The sequence below is a fragment of the Dicentrarchus labrax genome, unplaced genomic scaffold, assembly GCF_905237075.1.
Source record: "Dicentrarchus labrax unplaced genomic scaffold, dlabrax2021, whole genome shotgun sequence".
NCBI lineage: Eukaryota > Metazoa > Chordata > Actinopteri > Moronidae > Dicentrarchus > Dicentrarchus labrax.
Window position 1 is genome coordinate 4,419,740 of NW_026136705.1, and position 19,906 is coordinate 4,439,645.

Sequence of the window (19,906 nt, forward strand, 5' to 3'; positions counted from 1 at the left end):
GTGGTATGTGATGTGTAAGTATCACATCTATATTTATGTTGCGAATTTCAGGTCCGTCAATCTCGCTCAGATTTGTTTGGAAGCATCACACCATCCCAATAAAACCTTTTAGATCTGTGAATTGTTTTTTCCTATGGAAGATCATGAAAGGAAAGTGAACAATGGCCATCACGATTTCCTAAAGCTCAAGGTGATGGCTTCAGATCAATGATATCCAGTACACAATCATATAAACCAAAGAAAACCAGCAAATTGTGACATTTATGAAGCAGGGACCTGCAAATGAATGTCTGTATGTATTTTCTGTCAATCGATTACTTGATTAAATAATTAATTGTTGCAGGCCTAATTGATTTCATACCTTTTGATTGATTTTGATTTTCCATAAACACACGAATACACTCGCCTCGAGCAATTGATTGAAGATTATTGACAACTAAAATAGTACATTTTCTCAAATGTAATTTGTTGGTTTTCTTAAAGACATTGAGACTTAGTTGGACAGAATACTGACATATGGATGGCTCTGGAGACATTTTATAGATTTATTTATTATATATTAATTAAGAAAATAATTTTTCAGAGAAATCAATTACGTACGTAACTATGATCTTATATTGCAATCTTAGTAATTACATAAACCTCTAAAATACTTTAGGACCTTTGACAAAAGCTTATACGAACAATCCCGACTGCAAGTGGCAACAAAATATGAGACAAATACTGAATCTTTTGAGTCTGATAGTTGTCTCTTACTCACCTCCCCTCCCCCCGTTTCCTCCACGACCAGCCGGCTTATCAAGCCTGTTTCTGGATTGTAGCTGTGCCAAGGACTTTGGTAGCTATGCTGCAGTTAATATGCCTTTAGCAACTACCACATTCACACATGCATCAATACAAATGCAGGGTACAAGCACCAAAGCATTTTCACTTCACCAGGTATTATAAAATCTGTGACGACAATGTAAAAAAGGTTGGTAAACTTGCTCATATACAATCACAAAAGATACATTAAGAGTGCTATTTTAAATAACTCTGAAAGAAAAACAGAAAACCCACTTCCCCATCACTCTAATATTGCTCTATTTAATGTCTGCGAATGCATGTTCGCTAGATAAGCTCAGTAATAGAAAGCACATTAACGCATTGTCTCCCAACAATCTGATACTCCTTTTTTTGTCCCTCAGGAGCATTGATAGGGCACATGTAGATCAGGTGTGACTTGCTCAAAGACACTTCAACAGGCTCTGGCAGCTGTTTGCCGACACGTAGCCTTGAACAGACCACTCTGGCTGACCATCCGCTGCTCTCTGATACTGTAGATTGCTGTACCACAGCCACACACACACTTGCATGCCCTGACTTGACTGCAGAGTAAGTATATTTATATGTTCCTCTGTGTATATTAACAGGTCTCTGGGATTACTCCATGTGGATGTCTGGGAAAGTTCTGCTGCAACGGGATCTACACAATGGAATTCTTTTAACAGGGGACTCTCTGCTCAAATATGAAAATACACAATAGAGCGTAATAAAAACATGCAATATTAACATATAAAGTACAAAAAAACACACAAAACAACATTTAGTGATTACTTTCACTATGAATTCATGTGTAATTTATTTGATCTTTTCAAGTAACCAATTCATTGTTTAGTCTAGTGTGAAAAATGCAAATCACCATTTCCCAAATTGGATGGATTGTTCTGTCTGACCAGCAGTCTGAAACACAAAGATATTCAATTTATAATGAAAAATATATCCAATCCTCATTTTTAAGTAGCTGGGACCAGTGAATATGTGAGGAACTGCAGATAATTGTCTGTCAACAAATCAATTGACTATTTGATTCTGCACTAGTATAGAATACGTATATCTCCATTTCATAGCGCCATCTCCATGACAACTGAACAAACTCCGTCCGCAGATGGAGACCAAGCGATGAGATGGTTGGAAGTGGTAAAAGCTAGAAAGAAAGAGGACCTTGTCACGCTCGAACGATGTTTAGAAAATGTTTCACACAGTTAAAAAAGTCGAGCTCTAATTACTTTACGGAAATGGGAAATTACATAATAAGCTCTCATGAACTAAATCAGCTCTGCAGACTTTAACAATGCACTGTGGGAGCACTTTTACAATAATGTATTTAGAATTGCAGACATAAACTCCACTTAGGCTGATTATTGATGAAATATCACAAAGGGGTCAACGACATGAGTGGCTATAACATCTGCTGCCAAAGCCACACACTCTCTCCTCCACACACACACTTTCCCTGACACTGTAACATTTTAATCAGCCTAACTCCCTCCATCATCCTTCTTTCTATACCTCTGCCTCTCTCTGAGTCAGTGTCTTTTAGAGCGTGTAATAACTGTTAAACTGCACAGGAGGCACCGTCTGTCACCATTGGAAAGAGAAACAGAGATGGAGAGAAAAAGACACATTCGCATGGAGAGCAAGAAGGGAGGGAGACTGTAAAAACGAGGGAAGAAAACGTGTTCCTAGCTGAGAAAAAGGGAGAAAAAAAAATTTAAAAAGCACGCCTTGCCTCTACTCTATTTCCACATTTCAGCTGTCAGACAACAGTTGTTCGGTTCATCTGTTGCGCCGAACAGGTTCCATGTCTCAGATATCAGGCTGCGTTGCATAATTGCTCTGGCTAAATTAATCTGAGTTTGTCTTATGCACATTCATAATCATGCGCAACAATGGCATTTTCGACCGTCCACCGTTAGCAGGCTGTCTCATTCCAACATGTCCCAATCTGTTTTCGTCAATCCTTCCCATCATCCCCCCCCCCCCCTCCTCCCATCCGTCCCCCCCCCCCATCCTCCTCTCTCCTGCTCTGTCACGCTGACTCCATCTCTCTCTCATCCTTTGATGCAACGCAATGTCACCGCATGGTAACTCTGGATTCAGGCTGCCAACAGCTCTGAACTCTCCACAAGCTGATTTGGGCTCTGTAAGACTGTGAGCTGCAGGCCTGGTGATGTTTTTTGCTGAAAAGCCAGAGCAGAACTGACTCCTGCTGGATAATGATGCTCTGAACGTTTGACTCAAGCTGGTGTTTCCGAGCTGATAAACAGAAAAGTTGAGGTTGTGGATTTATAAAGAAGTGGTACCACTGTATAATGAGACATACTTATTAAGGGTTTATTAACTGTAACTATTAGCATTTTGGTGGTAAAGCAAAAATTATTAACGCTTTACAGATTAGTGAAACATTTAAACATCTTATAAATTATGCCTTTATAAAAATGGGACCAAAAAGGACCTTTTATTGCCGAAAACTATATGATACCAAAAACACTAGGATTTGTTAGCCAAGATTTTTTCATAATCTCTCTGGTCCTGGACTCTGTTAGGGGGTCACTTGGAAATTAAATTTGTCGTGGAGTATTTTTATGTTTTTATGGCCAAGAATATAATTAGGGTTGATCAATGATGGTAAATATCAGACTTTTTGAAATTCATCAACTTGCAGACACGCTGCTATTAGTGCCGGAATTAGGCCAAAAAGGGTGACGGTACTCTTAATCAACACAACCCTAACCACAACATTACCCTAACACTAATTCTTTTGGTGTTTTGAATCCATTTGAACACATTTTCAGTACTGTTTTTTCAGCTAAAAATGTGTTCTAACAGAGATGCAGTTACGCTGGGGTTTAGGGGTTCATACCTAGGAACTCACCAGGAGGAGGAGGGTGGCAATAGTAGGGGTTCATATGGACAAAAATCAAAAGTGCCGTCCGATTCAGGCACTGGTTGCTTTAACATTCGTAGCAGGTAGCTATCTTTGTAACATATTTATTTAATGTATGGGTCTGCACTTACAGGTAAGTAAGACCGGTACAAGATACAAACTCTCATATAAAGTAGCTGCAATCAACAGTCCCTTTATACTAAAATGACACCCATATGCTTATAATACTGAAGATACCACTTGGAGCACAATGCCAAATATGCAAAATGATGATTACCGTATAAGAATAAGGTTTTTGCATCAATGTAACAAAGATTTCATCTATAATGCCAACTCTCAGAGCCAACTTTAAAGATTTCCCCTATAGCTCCGGTGATCTACTTTCTGTCAGCACATTTCATCATGCCCTTCCCTGCTGCTTTTGAAACGTACCTTACCAGAATACACAAAAAGCTCTGCAAAGAATCGAGGCCGAGAACTTTCAGAACAAACTGAATGAAAACAGTGAGGCGATAAGAGAAGCCGCTGTTAGTTAAAACTGTCTAAAAGGGCCATTCTCTGCTGGTATTTTGTTCTACATTTTCCATTCCCGTTGACCCTCCTGTACGAACAAAAATAGGTGCTCAGTGTCTCATCTAAAAGAAACTCCAGCAGGGCCAGACTGCTCAAAGCTGATAAGGCGCTAGGGTTATGGTTATGAGGGATGGAGTCAGCCAACAGCAGTGTGTATATATATATGAGACACTGCATGATAAAAAAAAAATATCTTTAACTTGTGCCAGCAGAGTCTGTTGCCAGCAGTGTTTGAGATATCAGAGCTTGTATTCTTGCCATCACAAAGAGCCATTTTCTTTCCTTGTACAGTAAGAAAAACAACTCTCAGACTGGAAAATTGCAATAAAAACCCAGCATACACAGAAATAAAAAGGGCTTCAACTTCCAATTTGGACCTGTATTTTTCTTTAATCAACCACTAGATTGTTGTTCGCTGAGCTGATAGAGGGAGAGAAAGTTTTCCTGTTTGACAGCAGCGTCTTCTGTCTCCATCTGCCCAATTCCTATTTATTTTAATCTCTTTCTCACAGCTCTGCACTCTTCCCCTTCTCTCCATCCATCTTTTGTCACGCTGCTGACTTTTCCTTCGCGCATCTCTCCATTTCTGCTAGTCATCGCTCCTCGTTCTCGGTCTCACTGCAGGTCTTTGTCTCATTTCTGCCATCCTCCTTCTCTTTCTCCGCCCCGACAGCAAGTGAAAAGGAAAAAATGGGCAAACACTCTCTGCTGGCAGACTCCTTTCTTTCATTTGCTCTCTTTCTCTTCTGCCAACCAGTATTTGCAGATCTGAACAAAGAGGCGCACCCAGACACTCAGATACACACACCCAGACATATAAACAGTGTGCTAAAGTAGGGCACTGAGCATTAAGGTCACCTATATTGAGAATGTAGGCTCAAGGCTAAAATGCTTAAAGGTTAAACCGGTGGCATTCGGGCAACATATGCTGTTTCAGTATGTGTTGGCTTGATACTTCATTCCTTCTTGGTTTTTCCAAACCCCTTCAAAGTCCATGACATCATTCCAGAGAGACAGTTGTTTGGGGCTCAGTGTCGGATAGCATGTCCTGAGTTACAATCCTGACCCAGCATGGCAATATTCTCTTTCAATGACTTCCAGGGGTGTTGTGTCTTGGTGATATGGTCATGGGATCCTGCAGTCAAAATTAATTATTCCAAGCAAATTATAATTAAAAACTAAGAAAATTCCCATCCATCCAATATAATACTTAAGTTTCAATACCCTTATTCATTTCATTTAACTGCAGTAATTAAAATTAACAGCAGCACAAGCTGCACAGCGCTGAATAATATCACCTTATAAAATTTTAAACTAGACTCATAAATTGTCCTGGCTAATATATTGGCTGATATTAGCTTATTGCAGATAAGGAGTTGTGTCTCCGGCCACCTGATGAATATTCACTCTCCTTTTAGCTCTGTTTTTGGTCTCCACCAATTCCTAAGGAAAATGTTGCCTCTAAATACTACTCTATGTTCACCAACTAGTGGCTAACATTGTCTGTCTGCTGTTTGGTGCTGGTAGTAATGGTGGTGCTGTAGCGTACAGCTGGTTTATCACAGCTTTGGGTTGAAAAAGCAGTGAAGTGTATAAAGAATTTGAGCATACATTTAATGCCAACTTTTTGAAAGTTTGACGTTTTGGAAACATTTTGGTCAGGAAGTAATGAGGTTCGATACCCAGCCTACCTGACTACAAAAGAATATAGTAGAAGCTTGTTAAATATAGTAATAGAAGAAGGCAATCTTAAGAAAAAAACACATAAAAGCTCAATAGTAGTTTTAGTCAGGTAGTTTTTTACATTTCCAAACAAAAGCCACTGGAGATTCACGATTTTCACTTGACATCACACACATTAACACCCTGCTGACACACAAACACACACACATACATACGCAGTGGAGAGACCCAGGTGTTGAGGACATAAACACTCTCAGGACCGAATCGGTTTCTTTCCTGAAGCAAATCATGTTTGTCTGCAATAGTTCACGGCTGTCACACCTGGGTACCACTATGTCAGCTTTACACACACAGCACAGTGATGTGCAGCTCTGCCTGGGGCCTGCATTCTGCTGAGGCTCAATTCTCTTGATTTATTTTTTTATTTTTTTTACTATTCAGTATTCATTCCACCATGTGATGGTGGATATGTGGAAATGAACAAATGTAAAATAAAGTCCGGTTTTTAAAGCACTGCTGCACCCGTGGTCAGTCACAAACGGACAGTTTGACAGATTTACAGTATCACAGCGAAGAAGAGAACACATCAACTAACATTCAGGTAATTGAGCAGGATTTAACTTCTTGTTTTGGCTTTATTGTCTTCATCATGTAACAGTAAATTTAAAAAAACCTCTTGATGTGCAAAGATTTGGTGGAAATGTAACCACATATACAGGGACTTGAAGTTCCTGATTCAGTACCAAAGTTCAGTTTCTGGGTAGGAAAATCCCAAATCCAAAACAGCACTGGACACCAGTTTAGGTGTAAAGAGTTTTAGTTCAGTCTGATCTATTTGATGCAGTAGCCAAATATTTAAATGGTTTAACAGGATTTGTTTGGGGAAATATGCTTACTTGCTTTCTTGCAGAGAGCCAAAAGTTGCCATGCCATTGTTCCGAAACACCTATAGTCCCATTGGATCCGACTGTTATGTCGAAAACAAACTCCTATGGTATCACCAACTTACATACGTAACTTGACTGTGATCTTTTCCTAAAACTAGCCAACCTAAACCTGTACATGTTGCGGACTATTGGGGTATTGGAATAATTAGCTGAGCTTAGCATAAAGACTGGAAGCAGGGGGAAACAGCTTACCTGCCGAACTATGTCTAAAGTCTTTCTAAAGCGCAATCATATCTTGAATAATCCGCACAAAAACTAAAGTGAAAAAATGACTAATTGTAGTTTTATGGGGGACTATTCTGTGACCCTATTAAATGGCCCTCCAATAAGCTCATTAATCAGGCATAAACATTATACACAGTAGAAAGCCACATTGCTGCTCTATCTACCCCACTTTGGCTATCCCGTTCCAGTTAAAACAAACTGCAGCTCACATCAACAACTGCTACTGACCTGCAGCCAGTTTTTTGTAGGGGGGTCTGTTGCTAGGTCTGCTGGACCAAACACAGTCCGAGAGCAGCAAAAGAGAGAAAAGTGAGCGACAAACGTCTGGAGAGAAAAGGAGGCACAACAGCAGCCACCATGGAGACCCAGAGAGGGGCCAAAGCTCCCCTCGTCTCCTCTCTGAGCCAAAGCCTAGGCTCGCTCTCCTCTCTTCAAATCTCCCGTGACGCTTCCCACGGCGTTGGCTAGGCAGACGTGGATCACCTTGGCTCACCAAAAGACACACACAAATGAAAGAGAAGCTTAGAAGAGCCTGTTTTCTCTTTCTGTCTCTCAGCAGATCACTTTGGCCTCTTGTCTCCTCAGATCCTCTGTCGTCCATCACTCAGCGGCTCAGCTCGGTTCTCCTTTTCATTTTCAGGCCGTCTATTATTCCCTCCATCGTGATATCACCTCCACTCAGACATCCAGTCTCTCTGTCTGTCTTGAAAGGTGAGAGCACTCTTTGACAAAGGTCATTCACTTGGAGAGCAGATGATCCATTGCATCCTCAGAAAGATCATTATGAGAGTAGGTCTCTTATGTGACATGATGACGCCCCCTATATTAGTTACTGTAAACTAATTACATCAATGGTGTGTACTAGAACCGCTGTCTCTTAGTCGCAGCTTAAAGCAAAAGCACCCAACATTTCTGTGATGATTTGCAAATGTACTCTTTTTTACATCATTGTAACTTGAGTACCTTTGAGATTTGGACTGTTGCTCTGGCGAAACAAGCAGCTTAAAGAATTTTTCACTCAAGGAACTTGTGAAGGGCATTTTTCAATTTTTTATTTTTAAAAGTTTTGCAATAATCAAATTTTGCGAGGTTAGTAATTTTATGTAATTCTATTCAATAACTGCATTCATTTCATACATAGTTTAAAGGCGACCATGTGCAGTACAAACATGAACCTCCATGAAGTCTAATGCACAGAAGAACAAATAGTCCGTATGATAATGAACAATCATGTGTTTCTTGTGTTCTGCCCTTTTCTCTCTGTTTATCTATGAAATTCCAATTCTCTCTCCTTTAACATTAACCCCATAATGTCAATTTGGCTTTTAGTTTGTTCGCTCAATAGCCGTACGAATGTATCAGAGCGAAGCAGGAAGCAAAACCAGTAATTACCTTGACTAATTATGTAAATGTACAAAAGACAGCGGTTCATTTTGTTCAGGTCAGCTCTATGCGAGCGTTTATTCAGCTGCATAAAAAAAAAGAAAGAAAGGGAGCTGAATGAGACTGGTTGAATCGATGTTTCGATTCAGGTCAGAGACCAACAGACGAGCACATGATCACAGACACACAGAGACCCATGCAGTCGTGCACACACACACATACGCTAATTGACCTTCAAGCGCGGGGTAAATTTATATGTTGGAGCCACTGGCTATGAGCTGATAGAGATAAAGGGCTCGGTGATGGAGAGCTGATTGCTGCCAGCTTTTCTTACAGCAGCAACTCCCACATTTTTAATTATACGTACCTGCATGACATGGACATGGTGGAGAGCTTTTTCCAGTGGTTTCCCATATATATATTTAGAGCGTAAAGTTACAATGTTATCTGTTCTTTCTTAACCGTATTTACCCAAGAACGGTTTCTGTGATATATTCTTATCAGTGGCAAAATCCCTTAATCTTGTACTTTTGGCTGCTGAGCAGGTCTCCTGGAGTAGCTAGGAGTTTATTTAGTTCCTTGCTTCAAGGATCATTCAAATGTGCCGTTTCTTCATTTTCCAAAACCCAAACTGTAATAAATTAACAATATGCTCTTTGGCCAAAAGTTTTTGGACAGCCAAGCTTTATACCCATATGTGTTTGCTGGACATCTCAATCCAAAACCATGGGCATCAATATGCTGCCATGACACCTGGCTGCAGGGATTTTCTCCCATTCAACCTCAACAGCATCAGTGAGGCGGGCTCTGAGGCCTGACTCACAGCTGGTGTTCCAGTTCAGTCCAAAGATGTTGGGATGGGGTTGAAGTCAGGGCTCTTTGAAGGCCAGTCAAGTTATTCTACACTAACCTGAGAAAAACATTTCTTTACAGACCTGGCATTGTGTTGAAACAGTAAAGGTTCTTCCTCAAACTAATGCTAGAAAAACACAATTGTAGCAAACATCACTATATGGTGCATCTTCTGCCTCCATCTTATGAAAAACAACCTCAGAACAAAGGTACAAATAAAGTGTATGAAAAAGAGAAAAAAGTATCAAATCCTCCCTTTTTAGAAACATGAACTACATAATATTTGGCACTTTTGCTTGAAAAATTACTTTAAATGTTAATTGAAAGAAGATTAATTGACTAGCATTACATCGGTAACCATTGGTCACAAGCCTTCTAATGCGACATTTAGCCTACAATATTTACAAAACTGCTCCAAGCATCCATATAGATTAGCTACGATCTATGCGTCTTGCTGCTTCTGCCTCATTCAGCATCACCGGCCCACCCTGAAACGTATTACACATTCTCTGCTTACACTTCCTCTGTCTCCATAATCAAACTTGTAAGAGCTGAGAGGAAATGTTATCAGGCTTCATAAAAACATTAGAAGAATTATGTGAAGCTTCTTCTTAAACGTGATTAAGTTATGTCAAACTGTCGCTGGGGGTTGGGCTCAAATATAAACAGCTAATGAGTTTACAGTGGATTACAGTGTCGATGGTGGATCAAGATGTCCAGACTCGAAGGTTAATTGAACAGTCCTCACTCAGTGTCTGATTGTGACCTTAGAGCAGGTAAAAATGAAGCCATGTGGAGAGAATGATGAAGAGCTATTATTACAGCAGGCACCACATTACTTTGATTACTGTATTCACTAAACAGTTGATTCATACTTCTGAAAAATCAAGTAGAAAAGCCTTGAGTTAATAAAAGGCAAATTAAGTAGTAGAAAACATGGTTTCTTCCGGATGTCAGGGAGTAAATACAAAGTCTGCTTATATCCAGGTCTAATAGATTCTATTATGGCTGCGTTAATACCAGCTCCATGTTGGTTTGCAGTACAACCAACACAGGAAATATCATTAAACTACTTAAAGTCGTGTCAATATCCAGAGCACCACTCATCCTGATTAGGACTCAAATGTTCCGTTTTAACATCAATCATTGATTTAGTTTTAAACCTGTGTCTGGTGACACTGAAGCTAAAAGTTTTCACATTTTAACATAGTTGGACAAAAAGTGGAACAATTCACACACATTATTTCCTCTAGTGACTCCAGAAAAGAAGTCCAAGGTCAAGGTTTTTTTTTTACTTGTTTTTTAAATGCATAATCTGGTCCAGATTAAAGTCCTATAAGATTTTTCATTGCTTTGTATTATTGCTGTTTTTAATGTATTTTCTTATGTGAAGAAATGTTTCACTTTCTTTTTGAAAAGTGCTCCAAAAAATATATTATGATTGTTATATATGTATTATGATTGGACAATATGACTTAAAATCATTCTCACAATACATTTTTACATTTACCGCGATAATGATAATTGTAATGAGCATTTTTAAAAAGACCAGTAAACGACAGTTCTTTTCTTGTCCTTTATGTATGTCAGGATTCATTACAGTATTGGGGCTGATTAAGCAGATTATTTTCTCAGTTAATTGATAAATAATTTTGTAAAGTGTCAGAAACTGTAAAATGGCCGTTACAATATCCCAGAAAGCAAGGTGATGTTTTCAAACTGTTTGTTTAGTCCAACAATGTTCAATTAACTATAATATAGAAAAGCAGCACATATTCATATTTTAGAAGCTATAGATGAAGAAATATTTAAACGTTTTGCTTGAAAACTTATTGCAATGAATTATTGCTCATCAAAACAGTTGAACATTTACTTTCTTTTACTTTATACAGTAAAACTTGTTGCAGATTCTGGACTTTTGGGGGCTGCAACAACTTAAGCTCCAGTTTATCTTTGGAAGCCATTACATTATATGTTTCAGGTAGCTATTTTCCTGTTGTTACATATTTATCCATTACTAGCCCACAGCATTTTTTTTCATCATGGCGCTGGTCGGTGTTGCTAGGAGATCTGTGACACGACTACAGAGAATCTACCCTGTATAAATACACTTCCCATGGATAAAGTGTGTACCGGCAAGGGATGAACGTTACCCCTGCGAACATGTTCCTGCTGTTTATTTTCTGCCCCGCTCAGCTCTTCCTCTGCCTGTGGATCTATTGACAAACACTCCTGATTATGTAACCGCGCGCTGTGGAATGCTCACTTGGTGAACCAAACACACATTGTGAACCGTCGCCTCTGACAGCACCAGACTGAATGCACATTTGGATGTATTTAGGCCGCCTCGAATCAAAAATCACAGGGACGGAGTGTGAAATTCGCACAGCGCAGTTCAGTTTTTAGTAAAAAACAGAGATGCGTGCACACTCTACTCGCACATCCAACCTAAGAAATATGAATGGAGTTTGGGCAGAGCGTTTGTCTATAAATAGGGTGTTGTGAAGGGCTGTTTGGACTCGTGGGAACAGACAGGGCCATTGTGCGGCTTGGCCTATCTGTATCTGGCCTCTAGCCATTAGGCGAAGAACTGAGCTGCCCCTCAAACACACACACACACACACACACACCCACACACACACTTCCACGCAAACACACACACTGGCCTAGATGCTAGCGTATGAAGACTGCTGTAATCTCATACACCTACACAGTATCAAATCCATACGCACTCATCCAGATGCTGAGACTGTTATGCTCTAAGTACACCTACACAGAACATAGAAATATAAAAAATCCACATTTTTTATAAACACCCAGACTAATATGCACTAGACGCTACCACTGGCCAAGACTCGGATGGTAACAATTCAGATGAAATAGACACAGAAATGTTACTCACATGGTCAGTATTTATTCAGACTAGACTGATCGCAGACACCTACGCAGTGAGCAACATTGCTCCACGTTGCCATCAGCTAATGTACAGCTAAATACATCTGAGCTCATGTTACAAAAACCTTACGAGTATAGACCACAGAAATAGCAGGAGGCATATCAAAATACCTGACCCATATCTTCCAATTACCCAGGCAATGTTTAAACACAAGTTCTTTAATATTCTCATGTGCTTTAAATAAGGCACTGCATTCTGAGAATGATTTAAAGAAGTGGTACAACAAATATATTTCACCAATTTCTGGACTATTTATGAGGAATAAATGATAAAACTGATGGTGGATATTCATATTTTTCTTCTTTACAAGCTATTCACAAAAGTACAAGAGTACAATCCTCCTAACAGAGGCGCAGATGCGGGTCTGAGTTTGGTTTCCATCCAAACAATTCATTTTTAGTAGCCCGTGAGCACAGATTTCACTGTTTGTTTTGTATTTTCAATGGTCTCTCGTGTCATGTTGGCCAGTTTTTAACACACTGAGCTGAATCTACTGTCAACAGAGAAGAATCAATGTTTCTGTTGGTGCCAACAAGGAGAAGTGCAACATTAGACAACATTAATTACAGTAGCTGCACTCAGATGAGCAATACAAGATACAACTGGAGCGTGTAAAAAGGATAGCAGGAGGGCTTTTCCTTATATATAACTCATCAATGCATTTTAATATAAATAAAATGTAAGAAATAGCAAGATAGATAGATTGATAGATATTCCATTTACAATCATTAATGACAAAGAAAAGCATCATATAGTAACATCTGAAAGGCCTGAACAGTGAATGTTTCACACACACATCTGAACTAGTACTATATTGTCTGACTGGTCTGATTGATTTCACAATATTTTCAAAGATGAGATTCCTTGCTTATTATAACATTAACGTTAAAAGGTCCTGCTGCAGGAAACCATGTAACTATGGAGTTATGAAAGACTGAACAAAACACACATTTAAAGCTGCATTTATTCATATTTTGGCCGGTTGGGAGCATCGCAACAAGCTGGAAACACAACAATATTTAATTAATATAGCAAATGTGCTAGCGACCAGTTGACTATTTACACATCCAGCAAGAGCAAAGTTTTCAGTCAGAATTTCTCTTCAATCTCTTTGTAAAATCATATAGTAAACCCAGTATCGTTCCTTGTATCGAAATCGTAAGTTGAGTGCATCGTTACATCCCTATCCAGCAAACATGTAGCAACATTGGCATTCATTTGGATTTGGAGTTGCTAACTTTGTCATTCTTTGTCTAACTGTGATGCTGAACAGGAGACATACAGCACGTTTATGTGAGCCTTTCACATTGAAATCAGCTGCCTGCTGAAGCTAGTAAACAAGTTTTATTAGGGCGGAGTTTGCAGGTCAGAAAACAACAAAATAGCGAGCTGAAAGACCATCGAGCCCCTTGTCATTTGATGCATTATCAATGTAAAAATATTAATTAACACAGCTTCGAAATGTACTTTATCTCCTCATTTCTTTCCCATCAGAGATGTTCATGCTCGTTCCAGTGGCAAACTAATTAAAGTGCCTATCAGCCCGCCAACACTTTTGAGAACCTCTGCTATAAATGAACAGCCATACTCAACGTGAGCAGTAAACAAATCTCCAAGTCTGAAGAGGCAATTACACCCACGGACATCGACATCAGCTCCATAACACCGGCAGCACTGAAAAACACCATCAAACACCATACCGCAGTCTACTTACTACAACAATACTTCACATTTAATCAGCGGCTTTGGCGTCGCAGCTACACTGAGATGCAGTCACAACACTGACAAGCCGGTATAAACCAACAGCTGGCGCGCACTTAGAGAGGAGATCATTTCAGCGTCGTCAACACCTCGACATAAGGACAAAGACTATTTCCGCTCGGTTGAGATGACAACAAAATTTTATTACATGATATTCTGGGACCTGAATCCACCTCTGAGGCAATGCTTGGTGTCCAATTATAGCTGTTTACTGGCCTACTTTGCAACATATCCACGCATTAATCTACCTTTCAACAGTGTCTGTCTGTTTCTTAGCAGCTACTGGACCTTAGTGCCATGCAACCGAAGTTGATACAACACGTAGGAGGCTTGGTTAATTTATCACATAGCTCGTTTGAAGTCCTTTTTGAACCATTTCATATTTTTATAGAACTGTTTCATTGTCAAAACCAGAATTGTCTCCTAAGTAATGACCCATCCCCAACACAGAAGGTCAGAACCGTGATCTGAACTTTTAATGCCTCACCACTGTACAACTGTGACCACTCTAACAGGTCAAGCATATCGTCTTTCCCCGCAGTCAACACTGATGGATTAGCAAACACTGCGGGAGTAAATGTTAATATTGGTAGAGTCAACAGGCAGGTGACAGTCTGAATACGCAGAGGAAGTGCATTTGTGCTTTGGCAAATGGAGCAAATATGCAGCTTCATCTCGCGGTATAAGTTTTCTTATTTTCCTCCACTCTTTACTTTCATTTCCCCTTCACACATTGTACGTTTCGGATATTATTTTCCAGCTGAGGTACTTTATGTTTACTTCTCGCTTTACTCCTGTGATACAACTACTGAAATCATTATGATGAGGATGATAAACTTTATTGTTTAGCGCTGTTTAGTGGCACAAAGTGCTTTACAAAACAACAAAGCCGACAGTTGGTGTAACATTACCCAAGAGCATGATGTCAGTCATAAGTCTGCTAACCTTACCCACCACAGGCTAATGGTCAATTAAGGCTTAAGCAGGAAAATCTCAAGTGTTTTATTCTCTATGAAGTCCACTTTACATTTTTAAGATGTTTTTCAAACATCACATAGTAAAGCTGTAATACTTCTTCTATTCAGCAAGAGTTTATAATTTCAGCATAAACTTGAAAAAATGTTGGGAATTGTGCCTTGTGTGGAACCTTGTGGACCTTTAAGTTGACTCTGACTGGAGTGTAAAAGGTCAAGCTGTCACTGACAATCCGAATGAACATAGACAATGCCCGATGATGGTACAACCACTCTGTAATGAGGTCACATTGGTCAATAGCCACCATAGCAACAAGTTCAGCGGTGCAGAGGCAATGAAACGTGGCCGCTTGAATTAACAGACATGGTCACCATCTATAGTTTTTACATTAACAAACTTTCTTTTGTCAAAAGTCAAATAATCACATATGAAAGCTAATGAGTCACCATTTATTCTGAAGTGAAGTTGCTCCCATCCGCCGCAGTTTAAAGATGTAAACAAGTTGATCTCCTTGGATTATTAGTCTGGCCAGAACACAAACACTCAGGGGTGTAGCGTCAGACCGGAGGGGCAACTGTTCCAGCTGAAGGGTTTATTTTTGGCCCTGACAGATTACCGTATGACACGACTACAGAAAAACAAACAAAACGCCACAAATCACCGCCGTGACACCTCAACTGCCAGTGTCCTCGCTATGACCTGGGTGTGATAGGAGATCAACACCAACAAGTTTTTCCACAAAAAGTCCAATAGTTAAGTCCAAAGCCTCGGTATCAGATTTTCTTGAGTTGGTGGGGGAAATAATCGGGCCTGTATATTGACTGTATGTCAGATAAATTTGTTGTGGGTTGCTTTATTGATTCACCTATTGTTTAGCTGTTTGATTAATTTGATTAATAGGTCTATAAAATGCCTATTAATGAAGACAAATCTGTGTTTAAACCATCTGATCAGTACAAAACCCCAAAGGAAATAAATAATTGAATCATTTTGTCATTCCCCTGATAAATGAACTGACTAAAGGTTTCAGAAGAACGATGTATTGTTAGATTTTTGTTTATTGATTGAGTTGTTGGTTCATATATTTTCTCCGCGTTGGGAACATCCCTGGGTCCATATGACGGCTTTAGTAGTGAGTCACTCTTACACAAGAGCGGTTCTGCAGCTCAACATCTGTGGTACTGAAATAAAGAAATGTACAGCAGAACAAAGTGTTCTTGTGACCTCTATAAAAACCCCAAGATCTCTAATGCTGGAACAGGTCGGAGGCAAAGCATTTGAAGTCTACAAACATGTCTTCCCACCAACATGATGAGCCCACTAACACCGAGACAACAGAGACACTGATGTCAAAATATCTATTTAAAGTTATTATATCGAACAATCAGAGCTGCACTTATGAGCACACCCGGATACAGAACACTGTAGGCTTACTTGAGGTTTAAAAGTTTACATTTACTGGTGGTTTATGGTAGGCATCAGCTGGAAATTAATTCATAAAAACATATCCTCTTACTTGTGGATAGTGGTATCTTGCCGTGCAGATAGCTCTGGGCTTATCTGCTGGGGTTTTCAGATGTCTTCCTACGATAGAGGTGAAGGGATTTTTGTTTGCGCTGCACAGAGGGGGGAAAAGTGACATTGTGAAACCGGCACTGCAAATGAAAGTTTACATAATCGGAGCTACTTTCTCCTAAGATATCGATTGCATTGAGGCAGATATCTCAAAACCTCAGCGGATCACACCACAACTATGTGCATGGGTGAGCTGAAATTAGGGCGAACTGACCCTTTAATATCCTCCGTGGCCACTCATTCTATAATACTGAAGATTCATTTGAAATGAACAGCCACAACATTATGGGCACGAGGCTGCTGGTAACACCACACCCACCAGCAACTCCAACCAAGAAAGACAAACAGTACACTGTGTGTGTGTGTGTGTGTGTGTGTGTGTGTGTGTGTGTGTGTGTGTGTGTGTGTGGCTGCGTTTCTACGTCTCAACGCAGTCTATCATTTCTGCCATAGCTCGTGGAGAGCCTGTGCGCGCGTGCGTCTTCGCGCGCCTGCACTTGCCTCCACCTGAATGCACAACCCCAGGAGCAGCGTCTACTGCAAGGAGAGCCCGTCTGCGCTCCATGTGTGTGTGTGTGTGTGTGTGTGTGTGTGTGTGTGTGCGCGCGCGCGTGTGTGCGCGTTATCAGCAGGGGGCTCCACTTCACTCAAAGAGCAGTGGGGCCGCGAGTCTCCAAATGCGGTATGACTCACAGAATCTGCGCGCGAGCTTGCTTGAGTACGTGCGTGCGTGCTTGCAGCATAGTGAAAACCTGTCTGTGGAGCGGGTGTGTAGACAGAGGAGAGGAGTGTGAGTGTGTGTGTGTGTGTGTGTGTGTGTGTGTGTGTGTGTGTCTCCTCGGTCTGGCACGACACACTGAAGCAAAACATTTCCACATTTCCAGGCTTTAACGTATTCCATAAGGGAAACGCGTCTTTTTCCAGGACGTTGCTGCATTTTATTTTCTCTCTCAGTTTTTTTTTTTTATCCGAGCCAGCACAGGGGCCAGTGAACGCACACACAGGGGACACACCTCCATTTGACATTGACACACATTATATCCCCTCGTCTGGCGCGCCGAGAGAGCCACAACAGCCCCCTCTCGACTCCCCCCACCCTCCACTCACCCCGAGCAGACCCCCAAACTAACTACGTCCTCCTCTTAGAGAGAGAGAGAGACAAAAACAAGCTTTCTATCACGAAAAAAAAAAGTATTTAACCATGAAATTGCCAGCGCTGCAGCTCTGTGGGGAGTGATTTTTAAACACTACAAAGAAGAAGGGAGAGCAGTGATGCGCCTGTTGGCTGGAATATAAGACAGGGATGAAGAGGGGGGAGGAGGAGGAGGAGGAGGGGAGTGAGGGGGAGGGGGAGGTCAGGTTCATATATGATTCAAGTTCATGCTGCAAGAGAATGTCAATATTGCCCTATATTCTCGAGCCGTGCCATTGAGTTGTCATGCCTGGGTCGGAGGGAGGTGGGGGGGGGGAGGAACAAAGACCCGCTGGCTGTGCCACATGTGCGCGTCAATAACACGCACTCTGTCTATCGCACATGCACTCTCATCAGACCGCACAACATGCATGCAAACATTCATTTAAATACCCCCCCCGGTGCTTGTCAGCAGATATTTAAATATTAATGTCTTGCAGAGTTTAAATTATTTTATGTTAATATCGGACCGAGCAGCGTGTTACCGGATTCAAGGGAGGAAAACAAGGGGGAGGGAGGACGATTGGGGGGGGAGCACTGATTACTTTGACATAGGCTTGCATTATGCATTATTAAACTGCAGGGTCAACCGTGCATCCATGCATATTTCTAACACAGACCCTCTCTCTCTCCCCCCCTCCCTTGCCAAAGCCCTCCAAGAAAAACAAAAAAAGAAAAAAGCACATTTATTTTTCTCGTTTTATTGCCTCGTTGCACGACTGTTGCATGGACAATGACAAATCTACACAGGCAACTCCCTGACTTTCTCCAGTGGGGGGGGACACACACAAAGAACTGAACCACTTGGGATAGATTCAAAACGGGATAAGATAAACTCACCTTTTAAAATCAGCGTATGGGAGACAAAAGAAATCTTCACACAAAGGCAGGGACTTCTTTAGAAAAAAAGAATATATATGGCAAGTCTCGTTCTCCACTTGCAAAATGTCTTCTTGCTTCTCTTCCCAACCTGCTCCTTAAATCTTCCCGCTAATCTCCTGTTATTTCACTTTTTCCTCCACCTCCTCTATTTTCCGCTGTGCCTTCTTCCTCTCAGTTTCCCCCAGTGTTGTTTTTTTTTCTTCTCCCTTTTTCTCCAGCAGGAGGAAAATTCAGCACGGAGCGAGAGAGAGAGAGAGAGAGAGAGAGAGAGAGAGAGAGAAAAATATGGAGCGGTCAATCAAAAGGCAAGATGGAGCGATGGAGTTTTTTTAGGGGTGGGGGGAAAAAAAAAAAAGTTACCTGCCAAATAAATCAACAACAAACCCGAGTGCGCTGGTTTATTTGAGTGAAAACAAGTAGAGGGTTTATGTTTGATACACCTTGCAACAGCTCCGGTTTGGACTAGACCAAACGCCGACGCGCTATCGGGAGTGCACAGCGCGTTTTTTTTCCCCTTTCTGGCTCCACCCTCCACCAAGGACTCACAGTGGTACGGTCCACCCTTGTTGAGCTCGTGGAACTGAACCGAACGCGCTAGCCTTCCCGCCTGGGCACGAGCCAGCAGGTAAACAAACACACCTGGAGTTACAACGGCAGGGAGGAGGGGAGGGGGGGGGGACGAAGGACCTGAAGGGGTCCAACAATGAGACCTCCATCCTGAGAGAGAGAGGTCTGGTGGTCCAAACCTTTACTGAGTCTCCCCCAGAGGCTCCTCGGGGGGGGTTTGACGTCCCCTCCTGCCATGGAAGAATGAGAGTTTTATTTCACCAGCAGTTTGCCAACATTTGCTAATAAAATGTAAACTGTAAGTTGACTCCAGTGAGTGAAAGAGTATTTCATTAACTAAATTATCGCTGTTAGCATGGCAAAATGAACCTGTAAGGGGGCCCTGGGGCAAGAATTTGAGCCCCCCATCCCACCCTCTGTGCATCATGAATGTCGCCTATAAATCCACATTAAGTTCATTGCATATAGCTTCACTGTACACCCCAGAGACCAAGAAACCCAAGTCTGTGGTGATTTGACTAAACTCAACTTCATTTAGGAATGGACAGCATGTGAGCACAGTACAAACTCAAACTATAACAGACATAGAATTAGATTTTCACTCACTCAAAATGAGGTAAACATGC

The 19,906-nt window shown here is 41.0% G+C and overlaps 1 protein-coding gene across 3 annotated transcripts in view; it reads right to left on the reverse strand.

The window, feature by feature from the left end:
• Window positions 1–19,160, reverse strand: part of ndrg2 (NDRG family member 2) — a 31,463-nt gene extending 12,303 nt beyond the window's left edge. Inside the window, exons 1-2 of one of the 3 annotated variants that reach the window (XM_051402481.1) lie at window positions 18,672–19,160; window positions 16,581–16,680 (exon numbers count right to left, since the gene is read on the reverse strand). The gene's annotated coding sequence lies outside the window, so the exon portion shown is untranslated. The remainder of the gene's footprint in view (window positions 1–16,580; window positions 16,681–18,671) is intronic. The other 2 variants (XM_051402482.1, XM_051402480.1) reach the window with 2 other exon arrangements.
• Between the last annotated feature and the right edge of the window lie 746 nt (window positions 19,161–19,906).